We start from the raw sequence: 12,653 nt of genomic DNA, 5'->3' as shown, positions 1-12,653 counted from the left end.
ACAGGGGGAAGCAAGAGAAGGTTGCAAGTTAGTTAATTTGAACCTCAAACAATTTCCACTTAGATATACCTATAAAAGTCTGTTCGCAGCTATTGACTAAGCATGCTTGTGTGTCCACTTTGTTTGTGTGTGTGTGTCCACTTTGAGATGGATGGAAGGCACCTTCGAAGCACAGGCATTATACAAGAAATTCCTACTTTGAGAGCGTTTCGGTGGACACTTTGATATTTGAGGTTAAATAAATTTTAAAACTGCAAGTTTGCTTCCAGGAATTAAGAGGTTTGAGAACGTTGCAATCTCAGTTCAGAGTCTGTTGACAACACAAGTTCAAATCACATGTCAGTGTCAGGGCCTCACATTCACTGAACCCCTCATTTTCTAAACACTGTATTTCTTATGATATATTAACAGATAACACATATGGTTGTGATATATCCTAAATTCTACTTTTCTAAATGTCTATAAGACAGATATGTAGATAAAAAACATTTTTAACGCTCCCATCAGGAATTTTAACTTATTTATTGACTACTTGTGCCAACTGTCTTTTATGCAAGCTGTAAGGGCGAGGGGGAAGAAAAGAAGGAAGGAGAGAAAGTTACTGATCTTCAAGAAGTTTATGGAGCACTTTTTTTTCCTCTTAAAAAGTAATGAATATTGTAACCGAATATGTTTGAATCCTAACTGACACATATGTTTGATTTGCCGTCAGATAACTTAAGAGCAAAATGAACAAGATAGGCAAGTACTTAATTGCAATTATTTAAGGGGGGGGGGCAGGACTCTGTCTTTTGTTTTGTAAATGTTTGCTGTAATTAAAAAGAAAGATTGGAACGGGGTAATCCTTTATGATGAAAGCCTTCGTGCTAAAGAATAAATATCAAAAGAAGAATCTCTTTTTGCTAACTGGTTAATTAGAAGAGGATGATGGTTTGTAAAAAGGAAACAAACAGAAAGCCGTCAAACTGCCCAGTCCAGCTTCCCGCAGCCCAATCCTGATTCAGCAAATAGGTATTTACCAGTAGCAACGAGCATTGTGTACGACAATGACTGCGCTACTTAACTCGATACTGTTCCCACACCTCAGTGAGCTGAGCTCTGTGCGTGGGTACTTCATGAAGTCACCGGGTGCCTGTGCGAAATATTACAAGCAAAGAGGGTTAGGAGAGTTTAAAGACTAGTGGAACTGGCTACAGGATGGCGGCCACGCCCACCTCTTAAATGTACTTGGCAACGAAATTCATGCCAATATGACACCTGTCTGCGTAGGAAATTCATGACGGGCCAGAAGAGCAGGCTTCGGAGGATCCCAGTAGTGGAGTTGTGGCTGGTCTGGTCAGAAGCCTCTCCGAGGAAAGCTTAGGACCCTTCTCTTGGACCACTTGCCTCAATTTGAAGGGAGGTGGTAATATAAGTGGCGTTCTGTGTGGATCGAGGACTTCTCCTGGTAAGGTAAGGCTACTTCTGTTCTTGTGTGGAGTTTACAGACACGTTAAATTTCCTCCTAGACCTTGCCTTTTAAATGTAGATTACTAGGACAAACTTGGCTGTGTAGTAAGTAGCCCGAACTGGAGGGGCAGAACTATGTGGTGCTTTCTTGACCAAAGAGACAGCTAGCCCCGGCAGGAGCTGTCTGTGTCATTTCTGGCTAATGCAATGCAGACAAATGAGGAGGAGGAGAAGGAGGAAGCCTGAGTGGTGGGGAGTGATTTCAAGGAGACCTGTCAAAACGGCTCCTTTCCAGGGGCCCTATCAGAGAATGTTTGGTAGCTACCCACATCCAGAGATTTAAATTTATGAATGAGAATCGTAACGATGTCTTAATTGCTCTGAGGATGTCTTTTCAAAAAGAATTGTTGCAGAAATAGTTCCCTTCTGAGGAAGCAAGAAACTAGAGATGGCTTGATTGCCGAAGAGCCTAGGAAAGCCTTCTGTCCTAGGAGTTAATGTTCAGGGATCTCTTTGGCAAATAAGAGTCTCCGTTTCAATTCTGTTCTATTTGATGAGGACTCAGAACGTCTTAATCAAATCTAGCAGTCATCATTGCTTTCTCTCTCCTAATCTCCCTGATCTTGAATGGCCTGAGCCAGAGCTCTGAAAGTAAAACATCATTTGTTATAGCCTTTTCAAAACTAAGACTGAGCCCATCAAGACTAATTGTTTGTTAACATCAGATAAGCGAAAATTTTAAGTTTGATGAATTGTTTGTAAGCTCCAATCAAGTGGGTGGAGTCATCCAAGAGGAGGGAGGGAACCCGTTGGAACAATATATATAATTTGTCCGCGTTATTATTTGAGATAATTACAAAGCAAATGCTCAGAAGCTGTTCTTTATCTGTATACCATAAAGGGTTTGGGGGAAAGCATAATACCACCCAGCTATTGTCAGCAGCTCTCCAAAATGTTGCCGGCTTCACAGTTGTCAAACAATGTCCCTGAGAATACCAGAGACAGAAGTGTCACATTGAGTGTAGAGAGATGACTTCATAGGAGGATGAAGTGGGGCGATGGGGGGGGGATAGGACCAGTTTGGAGTCACAGAGAAATCAGCTTTAATTAATTTGAGTGCCAGCTCTGTGTATAATTACCCAGCATGAGAGTTTGCATGCAAATGCGGAAATGCTGATTCTTCAAATACTTGCACTTGTTCATTAATACGTTGGGACTAAACAGAGCTGGCAAGCAGACCCGGACAGCACACTGCCTGCAGGCTCGCTCCCATCACACTGTAGTTAGCAAACAGAGTTCAGCTGTTTCTTCTTTCTGTAAATAATAAGCACGAAAATATGTATGTGCTTTCATCAGTGACATACCTTGTTTTCTTCTCGATTAAAAAAGGATGTTTGGGGATCTTCAAAAAACAGAGGCAGAAACAATAAATGTCACCGTGATACTGATTTATCCACTGCTGAATTCAGATCCTTTGCCCTGCTTTTGCGGGGCTTATATTCAGCACTGCACAGGATTGTCCAACCTGATCGTGTTTCACAAACGGTGAAGCAACATTCAAGTGTATATTTTTAATTAAACTCAGGTATAAATTTTTAACTAAACTCCAGGAGAAACGAGTCACTGGTCACAGCTAAGCTGCCTCCTTGTCTTAGAATCTAGTCTATGTGGCCAGCCTCAGCCAGGTCTAGAGGCTTCAGGCCAAAACCTGGCTGATTTTCTTGAGCAAGTATTTAATCCCAATTAAGTCCAGAGGCAGAGTCTCCACTCTGCTCTCTGGATTTCAGCAGAAAACAGATAAAGCCACATTCCTCAGCATCTTGAAAACACCCTACAGGGACAATCTATCTAAATTTACAACCCCAAGGGTATAGGATACTTTCTTCAGAAAATGGTGGAGGGAAACACTGTTTTAGTGTGCGTGCTAAAGTGCCACATGTCTCCTCACACCACACAGTTTTCTTGCCAACATATCTGCAAATGCTTATGATGCTCCTTTCCTGCCACACACACACCAGCACAAGGGATCGAGCAAAGTCAGCACAGCCCCTGTGTCAGCGCTTCTGTTTTGGAAGACTCACAACTAGGTTTTCCCAGGAAACACAGTTTGCATTCCTACCCCAGAAAGTCTACCTTACACAAAAGAGCCTGTGGCCTTCCATGAAACAGCTCTCAAGAGCCCCCTGGTAGACTGACTCATTTTCCACCAATGAACCCTGTTCTTGTATAAGAACAGAAGGAGATGCCTCTGTTTTAACATTTGAGGTAAATTATGATGAGCATATGAAGTAATCCATTAGGAAAGCCCAAAAGTCTTATGGGAAATACATTGAAGAGAAAGCTTTAAATACCATTTCCCAAAAGCCCATGGGAAACAAAAATAGGCAGAGCCTATAGATGGATGTGCGGCTCTGCCCATTAGCCTTGACTTATGGTGGGCAGAATCTGAAAGACTGGTTTTCCAGAACTATGAGTTGCTAATGCCTTGAGCTTAAACAACATGAGTCTATCATGATCAGACACCCATGATCAGAAAGCAAAAATATGTGTGGATCTAGAGTAATTAATAGAATATGTGTGTTTAAAAAAAACCTGCAACTGGATTTTAATTTAAATATTTAACTATTTTTGTATGAGTTGTTGTCTACTACTCAGCTGTGTTCCCATTATTCTTGTTACTTTTAATTTTTAAAGGTTTTATTTATTGATTTTATGTGCCCGAGTGCTCTGTTTTCATGAGCACCAGAAGAGAGAATCGGGTTCCATTACAGATGGTCATGAGCCACCATGTGCTTGCTGGGAATTGAACTCAGGACCTCTGGAAGAACAACTAGTGCTCTTAACCACTGAGCCATCTCTCCAGTCTCTATTACTTTTACTTTTTACGTATACATTTTATGAGAGTTTTGGTGTGTTCACATGTGATGTGTATATATGTGTATATGCATGTTCACATGCACGTGGGCACACATGTTGTCTAGATATGTATGCTTTTGTGTATGCATGCATGCAGAAGCCCTAAGTTAACATTGAGTATCTTCTTCAGTTGCTCTCCATTGTGTTTATTAAGGCAAGGTCTCTCACCGAACCTAGAGCTTTCCAGTTCCACCTAGCCAGGCTAGCGAGCTTGTTCCAAGAATCTCTCAGCTCTACCTTCTGAGTGAGGGGATCATGGGCAGCCCCTGGACCTACTCAGCATTTCACAGGAGCGCTCAGGATCAGGATTTGAACTCCCGACCTCAGCCTTGCATAGCAAGTGCTGTCTGTGTCTGCAGAACCGCTTTCTGATACCCTAGTCATGTGTTTTCATTATCAGGACTTACATAAGGACATCTCATGTAAGTTGTCAGTGTCCTCTGTTCTGTTCTTTTCTCATTAAATTGCCAGACCTGGGCTGGCCTTGAACCTGCAATCCTTTTAATCCCCTAGAAACAGTAGAAAGGTACTACCAACTTTGGCTAACAACAGAAATCCCACTGAACAGAGGGGAAGACAAGTCTCAGCCTACCAAGCAAGGCTCACCTTTGATTTGTACTTTCTTAATAGGATTTAACAATTTTGGAGAATATACAATACTTATACAATGCCTCTTCCTGTTGATAGAATTTACATTAAATAAAATTTAGTATGTAGACAGAAAAACAAAGAAACAAACAAACAAAAAAAGACAGTGTGACTTCATCTGTCACAGGAGATGACAAGGAGAAAAAAATCTACCGATTCAATAGCAATTAACAGGGAGGTGTATCACTAATGGGGCTGAACTTGGGGAGAGAGCAGTGAGCCAAGGTACCTACAAAGCAGTTTGTCTTGTTCCTGTGATGCAGAGAGAGAAAGAAAGAAAGAAAGAGAGAGAGAGAGAGAGAGAGAGAGAGAGAGAGAGAGAGAGAGGAGTCATGACAGAGACAGTGTGAGATGGGGGTGAAGAGAGTTGTGAGGACACCTTTGATCTAATTGAGGACACTGATGAAGTCATCTCCTGGGAATCGAGGGAAGGTGGACATCACACCATCATTAAAAGGACTTTAGCTTCCCACAGAAGAGAAGACACTGCAATTTACAACCATTCCAAATGAAATTGGGTGGGAAGAGGAAGAGATGGAAAGTTCCTCTCAGAGCTGCCCTTCTGCCACAGTAAGGTGAGAACTGAGATGGAATTTGCAATTAGCCAGTGGGGCCTTACGTGTCTCACCTTCCCTTCCCAGTGCGCAAAAGGGTTTTATCAATTGCTAGTCTTGCCAACTACAAGGCATGGATTGTGGGAAAGGGAATGGATATATGAAGCAAAGGACATAGGGACATAAGATTTGTCTTAAGGAAGCTCTACCTTGCTGGCCTTTCTCCTGGTCACCACTGACTTTGCCGCAGGAATTGAGTCTACTTACAGGATCACAGGGGATGTCCTGCGGGCAGCTGTTCCAGCTCTTCCTTTAGTAACATGCCTTCCCCCTTACGTGTCCCAGATTTCTGTTGACTCACGGCCCCCTGGGTGGGACGCTGTGAATAGGACACCAGCAGGCTGTAAGAAACTGCTGAAAACAGCCATAGACCACTGATAAGGAGAGCAGGCTCTTCCTCCCTGACTTCTGCTCTACATGCCTGGGATGACCATTAACATTTAGGATACGTGCGGGCATTCAGACCCTTAGCTAGTAGCTGTTCCGGTTTGGCTGTCTAAAGATAGAAGTGGAGGACATCATTCATTTAAATGTATGCTAGTGGGCCCTGGGCATACTCTGGGTGTGGCAGGCTTCAACTTGGCATAACCGGGACACAGACTCTTATGAGACTGAGAGAGGGAATGCTGTTTGAGTGGATGATTGTACATGGTAGGCGGAAGAACAGGAGAAAATGGTATGGGAGTGCTGGTTATCCGCTGCTGGCTGCTTCTTGCAAGGTCTTATGTACCCCAGGTTGGCCTCCATCTTGATAAGTATCCCCGGCTGACCTTGAATGCCTGATACCCCTATTTCCACATCTCAAGTACTAGGATATTAACTCTGAACCAAGATCCCCCAGAAACTACTGCTGCTTCTTTTAAATCCCCTCCCCCACCCCCCACTGGTCTTCATTGTGTGCTCTTCTCTTCCAAACCTTTTCCAGATCCTGAATCTCAGGGCTCTGTTTACCTGAAAATGGAGTTTATAGCTTGTAGCCAATGGGGGAACGTTAAGGATCTTTAGACAATAGAATCACTGTAACCAAAAAATCAAAGAACCTTGAGCATCAGTTTGGTGGGGGATTTGACGGTAAAGATGTCAGGCCTTTCTTGTGTTCCTCTTCTCTATGGGAAGGTAAACCTCTTAGACCCAGACACTCTATGCAAAGACACCAAGAGAAAACAGTGAGAAACTAACAGAAAAGATGTTTCTTCCATAGGGAAAAGCAAAATATTGGCAAAGCAAATATCTGGAGTAAATGCATTTAACTATGAAAACACATGTAAACATGACCAAAACTGGATTTCACAAAGATTTTAGTGGCAGCAATATGTGGATCTCTTTGGATGAAGAGAAGCCCTAAAGAACATTGGAGAGGTTATTGAGAGAGGAAGCTGAGGAGGAGGCACAAAGGGGTTGAAATTCCCCAGAAGAGAAAGGGAGTTGTGATTTGCCAACGAGTGTTGAAAGAGACAGGGAAGTTGTCATATCTGACTTTAAGCTTTTAAAACTTGGTGATAACATATTTTAAAAAGAGGAAAGAGGGTGATCTTAATGGTTCACGTCTTTAGCTCCAGCATGGAGTGGAAAGTTGAGGCATGAAAGGAAGTTGAGGTCATCCTGATCTACATATCAAATTCTAGGCTAGGCAGGGCAACATAGTAAGATCCTGACTAAACAAAAAAATAAAAGAAAGGAGAGATACAGGAGTGTAAACATGGGAGAGAACATAATTCAGTTTGGACATCTTTGTTTTGGGGCCGTGCTAGTACCTATCTTTTGAAAGAAAAAGCTGGATATAGTTCAAAATCCATTTCCAGGTCAGTGGCCCAAAGAGTAGACACGTAGTTCTCTCTCTGCCGAGGTAGAAGGCCAACTTAGATCCTAGGCGTAGAGACTGGGAGGAGGTTGGAGGGTGGCATTGTGCTTATAGGTTCAAAAGGAAACTGGGAATGTCCACTGAAGGAAAAGGGCAAGGGATGGGCAGTTTCCAGGAGGGCCTGATCAGCGAGCGGGCAAGCAGGAGGCACAGACTGGATGTCATAATGGCTTAGTCACCATGACTTTCAGGAGAGAGTCAGCGAAGGCGAGTTTCTTTCATGGGAAGAGAAGGCAGATGCTGGTCTTAGGGCTTGCCTGTCATCTCTACTCCCTCTGAAAACTGGAACTGGAGCAGCAGTGTGCTTTCTGGGAGCTCAGTCTCAGAGACAGGACTAGAAGAGAGTAGGCAGCCTCAGAGGGAGGCAAGATGGATCGATTTGGCCTCCACCCCATTTGTCCACCTGGAGGCTTGTTGTCCTGGTTTCTCTCCACCTCACACTTCCTCTATCAACTAAAGGTGGGTGGCGGATAATGGGGAAGAGTGGATGATGGTCCATGACTCAGGCTGTAAATGACAGGCAGGGACTTCCTCCTATTCAATGCTTTGGAATCGGGAGAATTTCCCCCTAAGAAAGTTACCTGCACTCCACCCATTGTTCCTGATCCACTTTATCTTTTAGGAGGGGGCCAGTCTTTGACATAGCCCTTAGCACAAATTCTTGTGTCACATGACTAGCCTGTTTGGGAAAGCCTTCAGACATATCCCTTTTGTATTTCCCCAGTCCTGGCTACCATGAAAGGCTACAGAGTTCTTAAGAGTTGTTTGCCTACTTAGGGAGCAAATTAAACGCTCAGTTTCCTTGCCTTATTGTGCCTAGCTTAAGAATGTGTGAATATAGACATTTCTAAATGCGTGCCTGTCCTCCCTTCAGCCTTTTATTCTGAATGTATCTGTTTCCTTTGGCATCCACATATTTGATGCTCTGTGCATTCACCGCAGCCAGGAAGCAAATCGCACCATATTACCTGGGAGAAGGAAATTATTTTCTCTCCTATTCAAATACATTTTTATTAACCACACACAAATTGGCTTCACCTAGACACCGAGGCTGGCTTACACGTGCAGCTGAGGTATGGTGTCTAGATGGCTGGAAGAGAATATAATTATGTGTTGATGTGCTAGGTAATCTTGGTGATCAGAGAGTGATGTCTGAGGAATATGAATGATCTGCACGCCATGTTGATAGCGTGGCTTCGCACAGCCTTTGTGTTCTTCTGTCCTGAGTCTAGGCTCCTTCTCTCTCTTCAGTTGTGAGACTTCCTGACATGTATGCAGTGCTGTGCAATTTTGTTTCTGTTTATAATGTAGGTATAATCTCTCTCTCCTCTGTGTGTGTGTGTGTGTGTGTGTGTGTTCTCCCGCTCCCTCCCCTGATAAACACACAGGGAGGCACCTTCATAAAGTTGCCCTGCATGGTTGTTGGTTTATCTGTCAAAGAAATTCATTACCAAGAGAATGCCTTGCTTTATATGCTCACTAAATTCTTTAAAAAATGTTTTTCATTATATTTATGCAAACGTAACTTGGCTGGCTCATAATTTACCAAATGCAAGCATTTGTCAGGGTTATTTCCAATCACTCAGGGGGGAAAAAAGTGCCTTTGTGTATTTTGATTATTTAAGGCAATTTTGTTTCCATTATGTGTGTGTGCTGCCAGAACAGCATGACTTGTCTGGATGGAGGAAGCAGGAGCGCTCCTGATGTTCTTGTGCGCATCTGCAGAAGTGCTGATTGTTTAACCAGTGTACAGAGAGTGATGTGGGCAGAAACACTTTAGCACACGTTTATTCTCCTTGGTGCTTTAGAACAGAGGAAAATTACATATGCTGTTGTTTGCATTTAAATTATACACTAGACTGTAACTTGGGAGAACTGCTTAATATTTTGAATCATAAAAATTGGAATACGCCCCTTAGATGTCTATCATGTGACCTCATTTTATTTCTGAATTTCACCTAAATATTTCTGCAGAGGCTGAGGGTTGGGGTTGGGCTTGTGCAAACTTGGAGAGGCTCAGAGATTGAAATTATTATTAAAAATTACCTGGCCTGGCAGAATTCCACTGTCAGTTCTCAGTAGACAAGCTTGTGATTCTCCAAGAGGACAGGGAAAAGAACAGCTGCCTTCTGGGAAGGCCTTGAAGGCCTCTCACCAGAATACAGTCTCACAGATAACTGGAGCACCCAGGCTGTTTGTGTGCTTGTAGAGTCTTTTTTTTTTTTTTTTTCCATTTTTTATTTGTTTCTTTGTTTTTCTGTCTACATACTAAATTTCATTTAATGTAAATCCTATCAACAGGAAGAGGCATAAGTATTTCATATTCTCCAAAAATTGTTAAATCCTATTAAGAAAGCACAAATCCAAGGTGAGCCTTGCTTGGTAGGCTGAGACTTGTCTTCCCCTCTGTTCAGTGGGATTAAAAGTTGCACTGCATCTTCACGGTGTCCATGATCACATGTGTCCCTTCACAAAGTTACCACCAGCTAGTCTCCCGTCAGAAGTTAGCGTGGTTTGCAGAAAGCAGAAAAGTACTAGCAAAGGAAAGAAGAAAATACCAGTGGGGTTTAAGTTAAAAGGAGAGAGCACAGTTAATGTGTTTCTTGTTTCTATGAGAGTTTAGGCAGTGAGTTAGGAGAAACTTAGTTTCTCTACTCCAGTACCCAATACCCTCCTCTCCATCTCCCTCCGAGGCTAAGAGGAACTCAAAGCGTTGCTATAGGAAACTGGAATGAGTAGACATTGAACTTCCTTACATCACAACCATAATACAATCTTCAAACATAGTTGATGAGTTTGGTGCTGTACTGTATGCGGTTTGCCTAGCATACCTGAGACCCTGGATTTTATCCACAGGACTGAAAAGTGGAAAGTCAAACACAACTTTCAAATCCTCTTTTGTTTTCTCCTTTGCAGTACTTGAGGCCAGGACATCCTATGTGCCTGATGGCTTCCCGGCCCCTCCGTTTGTTACCCAGGCTGACCTTGAACTCACTCTACAGTCTAAGCAGACTTTGTACTTTTGATCTTCTTGCACCAGCTTCTTAACCCAGCCAGGATTACAGGCTGGGTCCATCAGGCCCAGCTTTAAAAAAAAAAATCTAGAAAAGGTCCTGGGAATTGTCAGATTTATAGATTGATACTTAATAAGTAAGCTTAAAGATATGAATGTCACAACATAGGTTTTATGAGAAACAAACCGGTGCTCTGCTCCTGTCATGTAACTGACACATAATTCATGGTGTAACTAGCAGTTTTTCTCTGTGAATGCTAGTGGGTAGTTAGTTAAAGAGTCACAACCAAACCTTCCTTGTCTGTTTTAAGGTCAGAAATTATGAAGCAGGAATAGCACTAGGAAAATTTTAAACTTTGTCTCTTAATTGATACATAGTTTATTTTATATCAAGATATTTTCTGCTACAGTATCAGATTCTTCAGGGATTATATAAAATTCTTGCTTCTTATTATGAACTCATTGCTAAATAAACACCTGGGAAGCAACTCAGGAGAACCAGGCATCTCAGATAGAAGAAGAAAAGGAGCTCCCTTCCGAAGCACAGTTATCTAACATAATGCCTTTTCTATTTTCTGAAGTTATGGAGGGGCCCGAGGAAATGGTGAATGCTTACCCATCAGGTATGAGGACCAGTACTCCATACACTAGGTGTCCTGGTGTATGGTTGTTACCCCAATACTTGGGAGACAGAACCAACAGGATCAAAAGACTAAAGACCTAGCTAACCTAGACTACATGAGACCTGTCTCACATATTAAAAAAGTATCCAGGAGCCAAAGAGTTTCTCTTTATGTGGGTTATACCCTTAAATATGGATCACATTGGAAATTATAACTGAAAAAGAACTAAATACATAATTACTAATTCAACTGAAAAGAGTCACAATCAACCCATTTCATGTGATACATTATAGATTTTAATTTATTATTATTGTGAATGCATGAGCCACTGCTAACTCATCCAGAGTCCTGACAAACCCATTTTACATGACTCATTATAAAATGTAATTTAGGATATTGTTATTACATGTGTGCACATGCTGTGACACTCACTTGGAGGCCAGAGGACAACCACGTAGGGTCATTTCTCTCCCTGTAGCTTTCCTTGAGTTCTTGGGATCAAATTCAAGTTGCTAAGCTCACTTTTCAGGTGGCAAAGGCAAAGACCAGATCTGCTGGTCTATCTTGCTAGCCTCATAAGACACATTTTTTAAAAAAGAAAAATAAGCACATGTCTAAAATAGAAAACTATCTAGAGAAGTGATGCTACTTAAATATTTTGTGAATATGTCTGATGCGTGAGTTGAGGGAGCTAATGTCTCCTATTCCCTTCTAGGCCAATCTGCCATAGTGCAGTGTTGTGTTCAATACATATAAAGAAAAGGGCTGTCCATGAATAGCTAGGAAAGGAAAGAGAATTTTAATGGCTTTTTCAAGGAAACATAATTCTCTGTTCAGTAATGAACTTTCTATATTAGATTCATTCCATTGCAAGATGGGATTTGAAACCATGTTGAGTTTTACAGCTATGATGTTACGGCCAGAGAGATGATGCCGCCGTTGAAAGCACTTGCTGCTCTTACAGACAATTAGAGTTCAGTTCCAAGCACCCTCAGGTGGTTCACAGCTACCTATGACTGCATCCCTAGGAGATCCGATGCTCTCTTCTCGACTCCAAGCACGCCACATTCATGTGTTCCTACTCACATACAGTCACATCCACATGCAGAAAACAACTGTTAAAACTTGATTATAGGAAAATGCTTTGATAAATCTTACATTTGAAACGAGTATTTCCCCATAGATTACATGCAGGATTCTGAGACACCAGGAGCTGCTTATTTGGAAAATACGGTTTCACTGACATACAGAGTTTCCTAAATGCCACCATTTTGCACATCTAGCAAGGAACACCTCTGTGAATATCAGTACTGAGTGTATCAGAAGAGCCCATCTCTAGGATTCGGAAAAGGATCAAGATCACCAGACAGATTCATATCTTCCATTAGGTTATGATTTTTATCCAGATGTTTATGTCTTATCATTGGCAACATGTCTCATTGGGTGTCTTCCTTGCAGTGACTAGCTCGTTTACTCATTTGTTACAGAATATCTCTGCAAAGCACACAAGCCCACCATAGTGTGTCTGT

At 42.1% G+C, this 12,653-nt stretch overlaps 1 protein-coding gene across 2 annotated transcripts in view; it reads left to right on the top strand.

Moving 5' to 3' along the window:
• Adgrl2 (adhesion G protein-coupled receptor L2) overlaps positions 1 to 12,653 on the top strand; it is a 619,706-nt gene that overhangs the window by 360,658 nt on the left and 246,395 nt on the right. Inside the window, exon 1 of one of the 2 annotated variants that reach the window (XM_076933364.1) lies at positions 1,365 to 1,452. The exons of the other annotated variant lie outside the window; for it this stretch is intronic. The gene's annotated coding sequence lies outside the window, so the exon portion shown is untranslated. Of the gene's footprint in view, positions 1 to 1,364; positions 1,453 to 12,653 lie in introns of those variants that run through there. 2 annotated transcript variants of the gene reach the window in all.

This window comes from Arvicanthis niloticus, chromosome 4 (assembly GCF_011762505.2).
Source record: "Arvicanthis niloticus isolate mArvNil1 chromosome 4, mArvNil1.pat.X, whole genome shotgun sequence".
In the NCBI taxonomy this organism is placed as follows: Eukaryota; Metazoa; Chordata; class Mammalia; order Rodentia; family Muridae; genus Arvicanthis; species Arvicanthis niloticus.
The sequence above is the reverse complement of the archived record's forward strand: the minus strand, read 5'-3'. Positions and strand labels throughout refer to the sequence as shown.